The following is a 7,301-nucleotide window of genomic DNA, read 5'->3' as shown; positions in this document are numbered from 1 at the left end:
AGGAATTTTATTCAATTCAACATTCACGGATTGTTCAGTCAATACATAACACAAATAACCCTGGCACCCCTTCCTGATCAATTTGCATGCTTTCATTGCAGATATCAAATATGGTGGAGGCACTACCCCATTTCCTACAAACACTATCTCTTTCTGTTCTGGGGGTCTAAACACAACCCTCTTTGTCACACAATCTATAGTGGCACAATATTTGGTCAACCAATCCATGCCCAAAATTACATCGAAGTGTCTAAAGTTTAAGGGCAACAAATCTACATATAGGGTAGCATCCTCAATATGCATGTCACAAAACCGATATATATAGTCACATAACACAGATTCCCCCGATGGAGCAGACACACATAACAAATATGGCAACAATTCTAGGGGTCTTTTCAGTCTAGATGCAAATGCATATGTCACAAATGAGTGCGTCGATCCAGAATCAATTAATACAAAGGCATCCTGATTACATATTGAAATAGTACCTGAGACAACGGTATTGGCATTCCGCGTATCGCCCGGAACGAGTGCAAAAACTCTCCCTTGTCTCACTGTATCCCCAGTAGTAGCAGATCTCAAAGTGTTTCCCGGCTTTGGGATCGATGCAGTGGAGCTAGCAGCTACCTTCCCACTATTCTGATTACAATCTCGAGCTATATGCCCTTGTTTCCCACACTTAAAACAGGCTCCCGACGCACGGTAACAGACTCCACGGTGCCTTTTGCTACAAGTGTTGCACATGGGAGCCGTGTCTCGGGAAGAACTTGAGGTAGTTGAGGAGCCCGTGTTTTGCTTTTTCAGAAATTTCTTCTTCGAAAAGAAGCCTTGTCTTTTGTTGCCTCTCCATTCGGTTGTTGGCTTAGCTTGTCTAGCTATATTAGCCTCTGATATGATGGCCCGGTCAAGCACCCCGATGTAGGTTTCCAACTTCAGGACATTCACTCGCTCTAGGATGTCACTTCGGAGCCCACCTTCAAAATGCCTTGCCTTCTTATAATCAGTGTCAATTACGTGTGGTGCAAACCTGGCCAACTCAGTAAATTTGGCCTCATACTCAGCTACAGTCATACTGTCTTGTTTGAGTTCCATGAACTCTGCCACTTTCCTATCCCGGACACATTGCGGGAAGTACTTGTCATAGAAGATTTCCAAAAATTTCGCCCAATCAATATCTCTGTGGTTTTCCCTCATCAACATCCACCATCTGATTAAACTTGCATTATATTTCATACAAAAGGTACACAAGTACGCATACACTAAGGAGCACATATTTCCAGATGATTTGCAATGCAAGTAGTTCACAACTTACGCATATAATTATTCATAACAAAACATTTAAGCATATAATCAATGCTTCCAAACTCGTACTTATCACATGAATGCATCCTAGATCTTATCTAGACGCTTATTGCTCTTTTTGGACAAGTGTGTGAGTTATTAACTCGTGCTCTGATACCACTCTGTCATGACCCGAACCCGCCCCTATGGGTTAAGGACATAACCGGCCAGTAATCCTGGGATTACCTACGGCCTCAGACCAAAACAGACATATCTTGTCAGAGAAAGGGGCCAAACGGAAGCAATAAATAAAAACTTTGTCCATAGAGCCGTGCTTATATGCACATTAACAGACCACATTTAGTTACGTTAATAACCCACAGTTCAAAAGTACAGTTTCATAGAATTCATTACAAACAGGATCATCCAAAACGAGTCAACCTATGACAGACCATTTACATGATTACATAAAGTCCCTGCCGACAAGACGAAACATAAATACATAGCTAAAGGCAAGGGTAGGTCTCAAGAGTGAGACGCAAGGCTGACTTCCTCAAAACTCGGATTTATCCTAGCAGACTTCACTGGGGCTGGGTTTGGACTTCCCTTGGCTCACCTACAAACACATGAATGAGCGTGAGCGATAGCCCAGTGAATAATATCGAATATAGCAGTTACATAACAATATGTAGAACAACATGCTCTAAACGGCCTTGGGCCCAATTCTTACTTCTATTTAACGAATATATATAACTATACGAAATTCAAAACAAGTAACTGTAGTTCTAAACATTCTGGCCTTCGGCCCATTCGGATTTCCATTCATGGCGAAACGGCCTTCGGCCCATTCACTTATGTCGAAACGGCCTTTGGCCCACTCTTTTATGTCAAAACGGCCTTTGGCCCACTCTTTCATACCAAAACGGCCTTCGGCCCACTCATTCATGTCAAAACGACCTTTGGTCCATTCATTTCCATCAAAACGACCTTTGGTCCATTCATTCTTATCGAAATGACCCTTGGTCCATTCATTTACATCAAAACGACCTTCGGTCCATTCGTTCTTATCAAACGACCTTCGGTCCATTTATACCAAAACGACCTTCGGTCCATTCCTATCAAAACGACCTTCGGTCCATTCCTATCAAAACGACCTTCGGTCCATTCATTTACTCCTGTCGGACTTTTGTCCACAATCCCAATTAACAACTTATAGAGTTTATAGGGGAATAACAATTGGACATTTGACAAGCTTTCAAATATTGATATTACTCACAGTGATCGGCTTGTGGATGCGCCCTGGAGCTTGACCCTACACATTTCATGAATACAAAAGGGTCACTAACAGTTCAATCCGTTCTTTAATTCACATATTCCTCTTTAGGCTTTGTTCTTATCTCATTAACTCATTTACAATGCTTAACACATGCCTAAGGGTGCTTACAGGTGAAAGAGAACGGAAAACGAATCACAGAATGCATGAACAAAATTCCAGGAAACAGGGTCCCCGCTCGAGCGTAAACTTCTCTGCTCGAGCGGACCCTTAAGGCCTGCAAAGTACTGGTTGCACGAAAGATGCGCTCGAGCGTGGAATAGAGCGCTCGAGCTGAAGGTCCGTCTACAAAAATCCACGCTCGAGCGTGAAGTGTCCCGCTCGAGCGGGCATCCAACTCTGCAAAAATGCTGGGAGCACGATTTTCCCGCTCGAGCGGCCATTACCCCGCTCGAGCGGACCTCAAAAATCTGGGTTTCCCAGATCGTGTTTTTGAGCTCCAAATCAGTTTTCCATCTACATTTCTTGCATGCAATGGTTCAAATTACACATTTACACATGCTAACATGCTACTAATGCAAGATTACAACATTAGGAAGCTCAATTACATGAATTATCTACATGCATGTCCCAAATTGTCTCAAACCCATCATTAACATGCTCAAATTCAAACATTCAAGACTTATACTCCCATGATTTGTACATGCATGTGGGAGATGCTCATCATTCTCAACTTAGATGGTACAAATGGTGACTACAACATGAGCTTTACCCAAAACTCCACATGAATCATGTGTTTCAAGCTCAAACATGCAAATTCAAAGTAATTTCTTACATGCATGAGTTCTAAGACTTCAATCTCAACAAAATCAACTCATTATATGTTCTTGATCACAAACAACCCTTGAACTTACAAATTACAAGTAAGAGTTCAAGAAATCACTTACCTAAGAGCTTCAACACTCAAGCTCTAGCCAAATCTTGAGCTAGATCTTCAAATTCCCACAAGCTCTAGCCAAATCTTGAGCTAGATCTTCAAATTCCCAAGTCTTGAGCCCAAATTACACAAATCTCTCCCTTTTTCTCTCCATGGCCGGCCTCTCTCTCACTCTCAATTGTCTAACTCAGATTTTGAGTTTTAAGAGGGCTAAAGGAGAGTGCAATACAAATATACAACAAGCCCCACTAACAAATATTTTAATATAAAATAATGGGGTACTTAATTTATCAATTTAATCAGTTTAAATTGACCAGAATCAAATTTCAATTAAATTTCACCGTAGGCCCTAAAAATTATGCCAACCACAATGGCGTAATCAATTTCGGGTTCCGTGGCCGATAAGGCCCTCAATTAAATTTCCAAAACAGACTACTCAAACAGATATTCCTACGATGAACAGATAAAATTTCAAACCACATATTTTCACATAGTGGAACACAAAATCATATCAAAATACATAATCACATCATGTTAAGGACCAATTAACATATTACGGAACAGGGGTATTACACTCTCTCTCTAAGTTGAGTTCTTTTTCTCCCTCTCAACAATTTCAACCCATGTGTTGTAAAATACGAGCTCAAAAACATGATTAAGACCTTATAGAAGGTGTAATTAGCTTAGGCTAATTAAGCTTACTTAGGACTAATTAATCCCACTTAGTTTTGATTAATTCTAATAAATTTATTCTAATTATTTTGATCTGAATTAAATTTCAATTAAAGTTGCCATAAAAATCTAAATATTCTAATTAGCCTATTGGGCCAGCCAATTTCAGTTTTTAAAACCGTTTGGGCTTTCAATTTTGGATTCTATGTTGGTTTTCAAATAGATATTCAATGCATTAAAAGATATACACACTACTAGTCACATAATTAAGCATCTAAACTCACACAAAATAATATATAAAAATACGATACGATTTGGGGTCATCACATTAGTACCATTATATATATATACATACTTGTACCAATTTTTCTAAATAAATAAGTACGTACATGAAGATTTTTTTGTAAAATATGCAATTGTACACAAAATAAATCAATGAAGTCCCTCCACATCTAGATGATGGCCAGCCACCTCTGCCTAGGGGTACACATAGGATGTACAAATCAGACATAATCCCTTAAATCATGGAAAGAAAATTATGACTTTGGTACCAATTGTAGATAATGATATATATATATATATATATATGTACTTGTAACAAGAAGGAATTAAATTAGATTTGTCACAAACTGGGTTTCCAAGATCCAACCCACGAGAATACACAACTAAATAATAAAGAAAAGATGACCCTAAGCTACAGAAACATGATATCTCTCATGCAAATGGGTAATATAATGACATATAGTATATGATTTGTCCAATTACATACATCCTACCTTCAAGCTCTAGGTGTTGTGACGTTCTTCATGCAAAGATAAACAACAATTTCATATATTTAATGGAATGCCAACATGCTTACATTCATTTAAAAAGGGTAACCTTTACAAGAATGGCACTCAACCTACACATAAATGGCCCACGGCCTACAAATAAAAGAGCAACCTCACCCTGCTCCAAACACACATTCCAAGTCTTCATCTCCAAGTATGGCAAGTAACCAACACCTGAAAAAGATTTCAGCCACGTAGGGTGAGCATATAGTCCAATAGGGAACATTTCTTTAACTAATACAAACCCACAAGCATAAATGATCATGATGCTATACATATATAACAAATTCAAAATATTTTCTTAACACAAGCCCTACTTATATTAAACCATTATTTTATCAATTTTGATTCCTAGTAACTCCTTATACATACACGTGTCAAATCAATACAACCGTGGTCATCGCTAAGCACCACTCAAACTAGTGCACTATCAGAAGTTGCACTTTGCCAATGACCATCGCTAAGCATCACCTAATCCTATGGACATCACTAAGCACCACCGACCAATGTACAACATGAGTTACACTGCCTCACTCGTGGCCATCATTGAGCACCACATCCAACCATCATAATCCCATCTCAACAATTCAATTAAGATCATATGGTTTTCTTAATTATAACTAATGCATCAAAGTGTTATTCAAACCTTACAAAATGTGCAACTTACACCTCCGTTTAACAATGAGTTTCATTCTCTTTCAAAACATCTCAATAATACTGTGTGAGTTATTAACAATCATCAAAATCATTTTCTTTTACAGATTACCCACAATTTTACCCACAATGTAATTCCATAAATTATATCTTCAACTTCCCAACACATTCGCCTTTCACCAATTTCACTTTCATAACATAATACCCATTACGATTTATCAATTTCAACATAAGGTCATCAATTCATCAAATTCCCAAATCATAAATACTTAGGGTTTTTCAACAAATTAGGGATTTTCCAAATAAAATCATCCGTATGCAAATTTATATACAAAAAATAAGTTTGACCGCTAGAACACCAATAATCAACACCCAATTCAACTAAACCATCAACCCACAAATTATGATTTTCCAAATAATGTTAATATAGCAACAATAACACGGTTTGTGTATTTGAAATACCACAAATATACTAACAAACTCATATTGAGCTAGAGAAATAGAACCCTACCTCTTGAAGAGAAGAGGAGTTGGTAGAATCATCAATTGAGGTCCGAATCAAGATTCCACTGAGATTAAACCGAAGCCCTCATCAAGCTCTCCAACAACGGAGAAGGGTTCAGAGATCAAACCCAAGCCTAAAGGCCTCAAAATCAAGACTAAGCCCAAGAATGTTAGGGCAAAAGTCGCCAGAGCAGAGAGAGAAGAGGAAGTGGAACAAAAATGATATATTTTTATGAACTACTCTGTTTTATACCAAACAGATCGCTGGTGCGAGCCTACAATCGCGGGCACAACCATACTAACATCGCAGGTCGCGGGCGCGATCATCTATACCATGAGCACAACCATAAGGGTCGCGAGCCCTCACCGCAGGCCATACACCCATCACTAGCTACGCACCCAGCTCCCCATACCTAGACTTGAAGGTGGGTTTTGGTAGTGCCCTTCTGCAGGTGCGACCGCCTAATGCTCGCATGCGTGACCACTCTGAGACAGATTCTGCTCCTCAGTTTCCTAAAACAGCACTAAGGCAAGAAAACCACTCCCAATAGCAACCCAAGAAGAAAGGTAGTACATAAAAGTAATAACAACAAGACCTAAACATTCATAAGACCGAAAGTGTACTGGGGCACCCACACAGACGGGTTCAAGTCGGGTTTTAGATCCTAGGACTCTACAATCTCCCTGCCTTAGGAAATTTCATTCCAAAAATTCAAACTAACGGTAACAAAAGCAAGTAAGGCCAAGTAGTAACCTCAGAGTCAAATCTAAACACGAAAGCTGAGAATACTAATTCTCTAGAGATATAATCTATCTCCCACAAGAAGTCATCTAAGACCCACAAAGTTTACCACTAAGGTGCAATCGACCTACATACGTACAATGGTCAACAAACCATAACACAAAAGGTACTACCTCCACGTTGGCAACTAATGCCCTCACTACCTAATACCAAAGGTCAAACAACCAACACCAAAACATTCCCTGAGGTTAAACCTCCAAACCAACCATTTCCACCATCGTTGAATCCCTACAAGGATCTCCAAACTCTCATCAAGTACCAAAACACAACCACGAATGCCAACCCACAACATACAACCAGAATTCACAAAGAAGATTTTCTGAAAGCACACTTACATCACACACCCCG

General features: G+C 39.2%; 1 long non-coding RNA gene across 1 annotated transcript; it reads right to left on the bottom strand.

Annotated features, from left to right (window-relative positions):
• Nucleotides 1-4,876: 4,876 nt before the first annotated feature.
• On the bottom strand, nucleotides 4,877-6,727 carry LOC145816714 (uncharacterized). Its single transcript, XR_014358802.1, has 2 exons — nucleotides 6,159-6,727; nucleotides 4,877-5,167 (listed from the first exon to the last, which is right to left on the bottom strand). It is a non-coding gene; the product is annotated as an uncharacterized LOC145816714 (long non-coding RNA).
• Between the last annotated feature and the right edge of the window lie 574 nt (nucleotides 6,728-7,301).

This window comes from Camellia sinensis, unplaced genomic scaffold (assembly GCF_055761805.1).
Source record: "Camellia sinensis isolate YWXY unplaced genomic scaffold, ASM5576180v1 Unanchor4, whole genome shotgun sequence".
NCBI lineage: Eukaryota > Viridiplantae > Streptophyta > Magnoliopsida > Ericales > Theaceae > Camellia > Camellia sinensis.
Note: the sequence above shows the minus strand (reverse complement) of the source record. Positions and strands in the feature narration are given on the sequence as shown.